Here is a 12,591-nt window from a genome sequence, read left to right as displayed (position 1 = left end):
TTGATTTTGGGAGTTTAGGAATTAGGGCCCAAAGGGTCCAAAATTAAACTTTGTTTGATTTCATCAAAAATTGAATAATTGGGGTTCTTTGATATGCCGAATCTAACTGTGTATGTAGATTCTTAATTTTTGGTCCTGTTTTTAAATTGGTCTACATGAAGGTCCAAAGGGTCCAAAATTAAACTTAGTTTGATTTTAACAAAAATTGAATTCTTTGGGTTCTTTGATATGCTGAATCTAAATATGTACTTAGATTTTTGATTATGGGCCCAGTTTTCAAGTTGGTCCAAATCAAGGTCCAAAATTAAACTTTGTTTAATTTTAACAAAAATTGAATCCTTGTAGTTGTTTGATATACTGAATCTAAACATTTTTTTAGATTTTTTGATTAAAAAATGAATAAATCTGTGCCCTGCAGAGCATCTGGTTTTAAAGTTAAACACTAGGAAATGAGCAATTTTAAACCTTTGAACACTAGTTACTTGAGACTACATTGAAAATAAGTATGTTTCTACTCAGCAATCATATGGTTTTTTAAATGCAACCTTAGTGTTGTTAATTTCTGTGTCATTTTCGTCTCTTGTGGAGAGTTGTCTCATTGGCAATCATACCACATCTTCTTTTTTATATTAACAGTGCACTTATTTTTCAAAGAAAGAAGACTATTTACTAAAAAAAAAAAATATTTTTAAAGTTGGTGCTATTTTTTGTCATAAAATTATGTCAGAAACTTTTATGTTATTCTGATGTAAAAGTTCAATAGAATTATGAAATTGAAGCTACTTAATGTTTTGGATAAAGGGAGATAATTCAACTCAAATTATAGACTAAACATGTTTTTTGAATAATACAAGGCAATGTTTAATTGTAAGTGCACAATGAATAAAATCTTGACCTCCTATAGCTAGGTGCCAACATACCTGTTAAACTGTAAGTACCAATCTGAAACAGCAAATCAATACTTAATAAGTTTATCTATGTACTTCAGGAAAATGTAAGTACTCAGTTTTCAAGTCAAACATTGTATGTTCAAAATAAACATATTCATTTTAAAATACCATTTTCAATATTTGTGATATTTTTTTAGGTAAAAATAATCATTCTGATAGGCCAAAGCTTTCATTTAAAAGAACTGTTTTTGATAAGGTCACAGGAATTCTCTAGGTCTTTGATAGGACACTTGTTTTTTGTCATTAGGTTATATTGGTATCACCACATTTATCAAGTTCTGTTTAAATTTTATTGTTTTCTCTCTCAGTTTTCTAAATTTGTATGCAGTTTATTTGTTAAGTTTTGGTCTAGTTATAGGAATATTCCAATCTTAAAGTGCTACATTTATCATATGAACAAAGCAATGAGTAAACAAACTATGTTCAAGTCAACTTAAATTTCAGACAAAATGTCTCAATCACATAATTATTATTACACAATGTCAGTTTCAGATCAAGCATCTTCTGATGCATTTTTGATTATAAGAATCTTTGAGAAAAGTATAATAAATCCTGTAGTTTTACAGTTTCCATGTATGATTTTAGCAATGAATGTCCTACTTGTAATTTTCATATTCCACCCATATCCAGGCTCAGGGTAACATATCTACAAAATTATTGATAACTTCAACAAGCCATTAACTTCCATATATAATTATATAAATGGACATTCATTGGCTTAGAAATACTTACACACAACGATTTTTCAATAAATGACCTTAAAATAATTTTATATTGCAATACTTGTAAATATATGAAAATGAGAATAAATACATCATTTTTTTTCAAGCTGCCATAATAGAGTATTAGGTAAAATAAATGGAATTTCTTATAAATTTCAAAAACACCAAGTGCATAATTTATAGTTTTAAAATCCAACTGATTGTAGATCTCCTTGCATAGTTATTGATCATCACAATAGAATTACATAATTATAATCAATAATCAATCAGTCAGTTGTCTCCCTTTTATACCTTAGCAGTGATATAAAGGCTGGTCTTTCAAACGAACATTCATGAAATGTTATACTGTGGATTCATTATAATTGTTGGGTTACCAATTTTTCGTGGATTCATTATAATTCTTGGGTTACCAATTTTTCGTGGATTCAATATTCAACTTAGTACAAATTTTCCAATGGCGTGTATGCAGACATTTGTAAAACCATGAAATCAAATATCCATGAAAAATCACAATCTACAAAATTTGGTACCCTTGATAATAGATGAAATCATACATGTAAAGTTAAATGTCAATGAGCATATATCTAAAGTGTTAAAGACAATTTCTTTAAAAGTCTATTTGCAAATATCTAAAGTGTTAAAGACAATTTCTTTAAAAGGCTATTTTCAAATATCTAAAGTGTTAAAGACAATTTCTTTAAAAGGCTATTTTCAAATATCTAAAGTGTTAAAGACAATTTCTTTAAAAGGCTATTTTCAAATATCTAAAGTGTTAAAGACAATTTCTTTAAAAGGCTATTTTCAAATATCTAAAGTGTTAAAGACAATTTCTTTAAAAGGCTATTTTCAAATATCTAAAGTGTTAAAGACAATTTCTTTAAAAGGCTATTTTCAAATATCTAAAGTGTTAAAGACAATTTCTTTAAAAGGCTATTTTCAAAGATTGTCCTTTAAATTAGCATCCCTTGGTGCACTATACAATAATAGCGAGTTGGGCTTCAAATTTTGAGTATTGATGATTGATAATACAAAACCAAATTGTTTAAAGTAAAAGCCAAATTTTCTGTAAACATACTGGGTTGTTTAAATAACATGCATGTTATGAGATTAAAGTAAATGACCATTTTAAATAACTGTGATACATATACATTGTATTGTACATTGTCTGTAATATTGTTATTACAAAGTATATATTAATTGTACTAATTAATGAATTTGTTCATGAATGAATGAATGAATACTTTATTTGCAAGAAGCATATACATGCTATGGCAAACGAAAATATATACAATATATGACAAACAAAAGACAGCAGAGAACAGTAGTTACAGAGTATACAATAATATTATGACAATATATGCGATCTAATTTTCCAAGCTGCATTTAAATAGTTACATAGTTTTACTGTCAGAGATTTCGAATGAGCTTGTAATAAATTATCTAACTTGTGCCGATTTGGCCAAGAACAGTAGAATAAAGGTAAAAATTCTATACGCACAGATCTATACGCTGGACATGATAAAACAAAATGATACTCGTCCTCTAAAACATTCATATTACAACACATACAAATTCTGTTTTCTCTTTGAGTATTTAGATAACGACCAACTTCAACATTTAATTTAAGTGTGCCGCTACGTAGTTTTGTTAATATAGATACATTACAATGAAAATCTAAGTATTTTTCAAAACCAAATTCTAGTTTATATCGTTTATAAATACAAAGTTTATTACATTCTTCTAAAGCTGTATTCCAGCTTTGTAAAAATTGATCTTTAATACGTGTTTTTATACAATCAAATGATAATTTACTAGTATCTTGTGAAATCCATACATCATAAAATCCAAGGTTACATAACAATTTTTTTACGTTAGACGCCCAATTAATTTTACCATTATTTGCATCTTTGTACAAAAGTTTATAAACTTCATATACAATATGAGGTTTATTAGTTACAATATGAATCCAATATTTCAGGATTTTATATTTTCTCAAAATATGCAATGGCAGGTGCCCAAGTTCACCATATAAAAAATTTGTAGGGACTTTTTTACCAAGTTTCAAAATAAATCTACAAAATCTATTATATATAAGCTCTATATCACCAGCACGATGAAAACCCCATATTTCAGACCCATAACTTAAAACGGATCCAACCATACTATCGAATAGGAAAATTTGTTGTTCAGTAGTCACATATATTTGTTTCAATGAATTTATTAGTGAAGATAAAGCTCTTGATCCTTGTTGAGATAAACGCTTTTGAGTTTGTAAAAATTTTCCATTATAGTGGAGCAATACACCGAGGTATACATAGGAGTTCACAATTTCTAATTCTCTGTCGTTGTAATAAAAATGGTTTACCACAGGCCTCCATCCATTTCGGAAAACAACAACTTTTGTCTTCTCCGTGTTTACTTCTATGTTCCATTTATTACAATATAGTAGTAATTTATTCAGTAAATGTTGCAACACATTCGTTGATTTTCCAAAAAGTACGGTATCATCAGCAAATAAGATCAAATATATTAAAAATCCATTTAGAGACACGATGTCTTTATCTGTTTCGACGGAAATATCTTGAATAATGTCGTTAATAAAAAACAAAAACAGCAAAGGCGATAAAGGTTCCCCTTGTTTTACACCAAGAAAATTGTCAAACGCATCTGACAGCACTCCTCCAGATCGTACACGAAGACGCACTGATGAATATAAAGTTTTAATAATAGAAACAAATTTGTTACTAATGCCATTCTTTAGCAGTTTGTATATCAAAATTCTTCTGTGTAGTTTATCAAAAGCCTTGCGAAAGTCCACGAAGGCACAAAAAAGCTGAAGCTTTTGAACTAAAACATGTGATATAATTCCATGCAGTGTGAAAATGGCGTCAACAGTTGAACGACCAGGACGAAAACCAAACTGATTGTCTATTAATTTCTCTTCGTCTTCCGACCACGACAGCAAACGTTCCGTTAATATGCTAGTAAATATCTTAGAAAGAATGCTCACCAATACAATCGGCCTGAAATTGTTAGGGTCTGACAAATCACCGCTTTTGGGTACAGGGATAACTATACATTCGGTCCAATTATCTGGATATATTCCATTGTCAAACATAGAGTTGAAAAGAATTTTAAAAATAGGCGCAAAGAAAAGAGGATTCGCAGCTAACATTTCACCAATTATATCATCGTTTCCCGAACTTTTGCCAGTTTTAAGTTTCTGTATAGCTTTTATAATTTCATCTTCTGTAATTTCTGAATCGAGAATATCAATACTTATTTCACCAAAGTCGGTATTGTTTAATAAATGTAAAACTTCATCACAAAGTTCTGGTGGGTTCGATCCCAAAATATTTTCGAAATAGTTCAACATCTCATTATTTTCAACTAAACATTTTGATCTGTTTTTCGGTTTTACAGCGGACCAAAACTTTCTAGGTTCCCTTTTTGCAATATTACAAAGTTCGATTCCTTTCCTTTTCTTGAAGTTAAACTGTGCATTACGTTTGACTTTATTAAATTTGTTTCTAGTCGTTATATATGAATGTCTATTTGTATCTGTCGGATGACGCATATAAAAATTTCTAGCAGTGTGAAATTCTTTTCGTGAATTTGCGCATTTCTCGTTAAACCATTCGTTATTTGGTCGTTTAACATATATATCGTCTCGAGATAAAACAGAGTGTCCAAAAACTTTATATGCACTTTCATAGATAGTTCGGGTTATCTCCTTCACTGCGTTATTAATATCAATTTCCGAAGGTAGATCATTCACCAAACTCAAGAGGCTGTCACGATGGGACTGTAAAATTTCAATATACTCATCGCACTTATTGTTGTCCCATTTAATGAATTTATGGACTCGGGGGAGGTTTTGTTGACGAATAACAGATAAGTCTAGTTCGAAGTAAACAGGCATGTGATCAGAAAATTCGTTCATAGGTAGCACTTTAAAATCATTGATTAACCTACATTCGCTCGGGGGCACTAGTAGGTAGTCATTTACACTTCTTCCTTTGGCTGTACAGAACGTAAAATTACCATTTTTGTCATTACAAAGCCTGCCATTGGCTACAACTAAACCCGTGTTAAAACACATTTGTAATAGTTTACGGCCAAATGCATTAACTGTTTTGTCCATCGAACTTCTGTCAGAAATAATGGGGTTTACAACGTGCTCAACACTTTCGACATATTTATCTAGATCGTCATTAAGTAAAAAATCACTTAATTCACCTATGCGGCTATTTAAATCTCCACATACCAAAACAATACCTTTATCACTATAGTTATTTACAATACTTTCAATAATATCGTGAAAATCTATATCACATAATTGGTAATAATTAGATCTTTCGTGTGGTACATAAGAAAAACAAATAAAAATATCTTTATCAGTATCAAAGAAACAATGGTCAAGTTTTAACAGAATAATACCATCATTTAATTCTTTTTCAACAATAATACCGTTACATAAAAAACTCTTACAAAAAACAGCAATACCTCCTTCATTTCTAGTACCTATATTTTTATTACGAAATACACAAGAAATTCTGTCAAAACCATCTATAACTAACAAGTTATTATCTTTTAACCAAGTCTCACTGAGAAATAAAATATTATAATCATTTATTAAGTTCAAAAAGTCATTATCTTTGTAGACTGAAGTTAAACCATGAACATTCCAACATAGACATTTTAATTTACAAAATTGTTCTCTGGATTTGTCCTATGGCAAATATTCCTTCCCATTTACAAATATACGGTCTTTCACAAAGTAAGCCTTAATGTCCCGTTCGCGTAAGTCCTTTAGAATCGGCAGCTTTTCTTTTCTTCGTTTCTGGATGTCCAAAGGTAATTGTTCTGAAATACCGAAACAAGTATCTTTTAGATTTTTTGCGCTTTTTTTCACCAAATCCCGGCTTTCAAAATTTGAAAACTTCACTAGTATCGGACGAGTCTTCTCACCATGCTTTCCTAGACGATAGGCCTCAGCAATAGATAACTTTGTGTCCACATTTTCTATTTTCAGATTTTTAACGCAAAATTTGTTTATAATGTGGGTACATTGTTCACCTTCCGATTCCGGTATATTGTAAAATATCAAATTATTCCGCATGGACCTCATTTGAACGTCAATTAACTCGCTCTTCAGTTTGGTATTTTCCTTACGAATAACATCTAAGGTTTCCCCTATTCCTTCTACAGAATGTGTTCCTCCAGATTTAATTTGCTTCGAAATCGTGTCAAGTTCAGTTTTAAATTTAGAAAAAAAAACTTTCTGTTTATCAAAATCGTTGCTTATAAGCTGGGCGCTTCTTTCTACCTGGTCCATTCGATCGTCTATCGATTTGGCATTATATTCCAATTTATTTATTTTAGAATTTATAGACGTAACTACCGAGTCAATTTGTTCGAGCTTACCCAACTTAATTTCAAAGCTATCCATTCTTTGGAACATTTCGTCAACCCAACCTGGCCTTTGTTCTGGAAATTGTTGGGCGTGCGGTGATGTGTGATGGACTTGGTGTATAGGATAAGGATACGACATCATACCGGGGTTACCGTTAATAGGTGTAGAGCAAAGATGTTGACTCTGGTTCTGCATTTGGAACATCGGACTGGGGCTTTGTGAATACATTAAATTTGTATCGTTAAAGTACCGTGGTTGATTAGAGCTAGACATTACATTCCCTTTATCTACTGTAGAAGAGGTTTCATTGTTTACATTCCGAACTTCACCTGAACCACTCAAGTGTTCACTTATGTGTTCACCTTTGTTTACGTTTGATAACTTGTTTTTTTTCCTTTGTTTTCTTTCCTTTTTAGACAGTTTTTTCGTATCTGATTCATCAAATGCAGTATTATCACTTGTGTTGCTATTACTGTTACTGTTATTTGTTCTTTTGACACCTCTGCGAGGCATTTTACCATAAAATTTTCACATTTTCTTTCTCTCATGGAAAAATACTGCCGTCCTCCATTTGTCACATGACTTCCAATTGATTGTTGTTTATTTAATAAACAGATAGATTTGACACAAGATTTGTATTACACTGTAATATTATAAGTAAGGTTTTATGATTGATTCTTAGTGTCAAGTTGCACATACAATATGGCTACCATATATATGTATTTCAATAATGTTTGTTTTGGAAATTGGATCAATTAAGGTGCTTTACATACATTGCTTGGGAATTTCCACATTACTAGCACAGCAAAGTGTATTCATCAAAATGTTTTTTTGTTGAAGTTTAAAAATGCATATGGACTCTAGTTTTATAATTTTATAAAAAAATCTTCTCCAATGAAGGTCAAGGTACCCTACTTCTCATGCACATTTTATCTGTCTAAGGGCAATAACTTAACAAGAGTGCACACACTGAAATGTCTTGTCAGTTTTACTGACCATTGATTGTATGATGAAAGTCTTTAAAGATAAAGTATCACATTAAACTTTTAAGGTCAATGACAACGAGGTCAAGGTCAGACATATGAAACCTTTACAATAATTCCATACACCAACTATAGAATACCTATTACTTATGGTAATTGAATAACAGACTTAAACACAAAATCTTAACATTGCCCAATGAACCTTAAAAAAATTTCAAGGTCAAATTAACCTCGCCAGACAGACATGTACACCTTACAATCAATCTGCATTAAATGTAGTTGACCTATTGCTTAAAGTATCTAAAGGAAACTTAGCATTGACCAATGAGCCCTGTAAATGAGGTCAAGGTCAGAAGATATCTGCCAGTCAGACATAAACATCTTACAATTATTTAATAAACAAAATTTATTGTTTTATTGCTTAAAGGCCAAGAAAAACAAACCAAAACACAAAATCTTAACATTGAGCAATGAACCCTGAAAATGAGGTCAAGGTCAAATAAAACCTGGCAGAATCTTAAAATATTTTTATACACCAAATATAGTTGACCTCTAATTGCATTTAGTTTGAGGAAAAAAGATCAAATAGAACATCTTAACTTTAACCACTGAACCATTGAAATGAAATCAAGTTAGATGACCCAGTTGAATATGTACACCTAACACCAAATATAGTAACTGAGGTTTGGAGTTAACCCTGAAAACTTTACCAAAAAAGAATGGCCAACGTAATTACAAGTATCTTGTCTTAGGGAGGGATAAATCCCTACTTTGTAAAGAATCACTCTGATTCAAACAAAAAATTCTCTGAAACTGACATTATCAAGATGCTTGATTTCTTGATTACCAACATATTTGTAGCGTTCGGAGGACATGTTTTTCAACAGACTGTCGGCATTCTAATGGGTACAAATTGTGCCCCTCTTCTTGCCAACTTGTTTTTTTTATTATTATGAGGTCGACTTCATACAGGAACTTCTTAGGAAGAAGGACAAGAAGTTAGCAATATCCTTTAACTCTACTTTCCGCTATATAGATGATGTTCTTTCACTAAATAATTCAAAATTTGGTGACTATGTTGAACGCATCTATCCCATCGATGTAGAAAAAAAGGATACTACAGATACAGTTAAGTGGGCCTCATATCTTGACTTACATCTAGAAATTGACAATGAGTGTCGGTTGAAAACAAAACTTTACGACAAAAGAGATGATTTCAGCTTTCCAGTTGTGAACTTTCCATTTTTAGCTCACCTGGCCCGAAGGGCCAAGTGAGCTTATGCCATCACTTGGCGTCCGTCGTCGTCCGTCGTCTGTCGTCGTCGTAAACTATTTCAAGAATCTTCTCCTCTGAAACTACTAGGCCAAATACTTCCAAACTTTAACTGAATGTTCCTTAGGGTATCTTGTTTATAAATTGTATCCGAAGTTTTGATCTATCAACAAACATGGTCGCCATTGCTAAAAATAGAACATAGGGGTCAAATGCAGTTTTTGGCTTATATCTCAAAAACGAAAGCATTTAGAGCAAATCTGACATGGGGGTAAACATGTTCATTAGGTCAAGTTCTATCAGCCCTGAAATTTTCAGAGGAATCAAAAAACCCATTGTTGGGTTGCTGCCACTTAATTGGTAATTTTAAGCAAATTTTGCAGTTTTTGGTTATTTTCTTGAATATTATTATAGATAAAGATAAACTGTAATCAGCAAAAATTTTCAGCAAAGTAAGATCTACAAATAAGATATGACCAAAATTGTAAATTGACCCCTTAAGGAGTTATTGGCCTTTAAAGACAATTTTACACAATTTGTTCATCATATTTGTTAACTTTCAAAAATCTTCATCTCTGAAAGTACTGAACCAATTGCAGGTAAACTTATGCTAAATGATTCTAAGGGTATCTTGTATAAAGTTTGTGTTTTGTAAAAAACATGGCCGCCATGGCTAAAAATAGAACATAGGTTAAAATGCAGTTTTTGGCTTGTATTTCAAAAACTAAAGCATTTAGAGCAAATATGTTGAGGAGTTTAAGTGTTTATTAGGTCAAGATCTATCAGCCCTGAAATTTTCAGACAAATCAATACTCATTGTGGGGTTGTTGCCACTTAATTGGTAATTTTAAGCAAATTTTGCAGTTTTTGGTTATTATTTTAAATATTATTATAGATAGAGATAAACTGTAAACAACAAAAATGTTTATCAAAGTAAGATCTACAAATAAGTTTAATGACTAAAAATGCCAGTTGACGCCTTAAGGAGTTATTGCCCTTTAATGATAATTTTACACAATTTTTCATTGTTTGCTAACTTAAAAAAATCTTTTTCTCTTAAACTACTGAACCAATTTCACTTTAACTTAAAACTTAACAATCCTTAGGGTAACTTGTATTAATTTGTGTTTTTATACCCCCCAAAAAACAAAGTTTTGGGGAAGTATATAGGAATCACCCTGTCCGTCCGTCTGTCTGTCCATATGTCTCGTAAACGCAACTCCTCCTTAATGGATGGACCAATATTAATGAAACTTCACACAGTTGTAGTACACAACCTGAGGATGTGCATGAAGGAAAATATTTCTGGTCGGAATTATTTTAAGGGAGATAATTGATTTTACTTAGTTAAATATAGCTATAAATGGCAACAAGTCTGTAAGCGCAACTACTCCTAAACAGATTAATCAATATTGATGAAACTTTACACAGTTTTTGTACACAACCTGTAGATGTGCATGAAGGAAGATATTTCTGGTAAGATTTTTTTCAAGGGAGATGAGCACAACTCCTCCTTAATGACTGTACCAATATTAAACTTTGCACAGATCCAGTACATGACCAGAGAATGTGCATAAAGGAAGATATTCTTGGTCTGAAATATTTGAAGGGAGATAATTAACTTAATTTATATAGATTTAGTTATTTTTTTGGTTTCTACACACCGACTTAAAATATGAAAAGAGAGATAACTCTAATTATTATTAATTTTAAATGTTCTTTCATTTCCTTTTACTTCAAGAAAAATAGCCAATGTTGCTAGGGGTAAAATGCATTATTTTTGCCTGTGAAGAAAATATGACAGATACAAAGAATGTTTGAATGGCATATTTTAGCACACACTGAAAAGCAAAAATAATCATTGATGAATGATTTAAACAAAAAAATTGAAGGTGAGCGATTCAGGCTCTTGAGAGCCTCTTGTTAAGTAGCAACATTCCAGCAGCACCTGCATACGGAGTATATATCTCCCAATTGATACGATATTCCTGTGCTTGCATTTCCTATCATGATTTTCTTAATAGAGGGTTGCTGCTCACAAGAAATCTATTAAACCAAGAGTTCCAAATGGTGAAGTTGAAATCATCCCTTCGTAAATTTTACGGATGCCATCATGAGTTGGTTGACCGTTATGGAATAACTGTTTCACAAATGATATTGGATATGTTCCTTATGTCGTAACTACAATCCCCTTCCCTTTCATGAATGTGACCTACCGAATTAGACTATTTACCGGATTTGTTATCACATAAGCAACACGACGGGTACTACCTGTGGAGCAGGATCTGCTTACCCTTCCGGAGCACCTGAGATCACCCCTAGTTTTTGTGGGATTGGTGTTGCTTATTCTTTAGTTTTCTATGTTGTGTCATGTGTACTATAGTTTGTCTGTTTGTCTTTTTTCATTTCTAGCCATGGTGTTGTCAGTTTATTTTCGATTTATGAGTTTGACTGTCCCTCTGGTATCTTTCGTCCCTCTTTACCTCCATAAAAAACCAAAATACAAAATCTTAAAATTGGTCAAGGTAAGGTGAATACTGTCTGACACGCATGAGAACCTTGCAAGGTGGTGAGAACCTTGCAAGGTGGTCACATACTAAATATAGATATCCTATAACTCATATGAGAGAAAATATCTTTACAAAAAAACTTGACTTCTTTTTTCTAGTAGTCACTGAACCATGAAAAATGAGGTCTAGGACAATGGACATATGATAAATGAGAACTTCATAACATAAGGCAACTAAATACAAAGTCTGATGTATCAAGTTCTTTAACCTTCTGCAATATAAAGCCTTTAAGTGGTCAGTCTGTTTGCTGGAACAGAAGTTGCAGGTTAGAAAAAAACTTTACCTTGACTTATGAACCATGTAAATGAGGTCAAGGTTGCATACCTGCCAGACAGATATTGAATATTGTTGTTATTACATACACCAAATATATTTGACTTACAGTAAGTTACTGATTACAGTATTTAAAACCACCAAAACACAAAATCTTAACATTGACCAATGAGGTCAAGGTAAGATGAAACCTGCTAGACAACATGTACACCTTATAATCATTCCATACACCAACTACATGAAAAGTAAACCTTTTGTTTTTCAGTATTTAAGACCAAAAAAACAAAACCCTTGACATTGACCAATGAAACTTGGAAATGAGGTCTAGGTTGGATGAAACCTATCAGTTAAAAATTTAACCCTTATAAAAAAGAAAATGTGGTATCATTGCCAATGAGACAACT

Source organism: Mytilus edulis, chromosome 2 (genome assembly GCF_963676685.1).
Source record: "Mytilus edulis chromosome 2, xbMytEdul2.2, whole genome shotgun sequence".
NCBI classification, from domain to species: domain Eukaryota; kingdom Metazoa; phylum Mollusca; class Bivalvia; order Mytilida; family Mytilidae; genus Mytilus; species Mytilus edulis.
Note: the sequence above shows the minus strand (reverse complement) of the source record.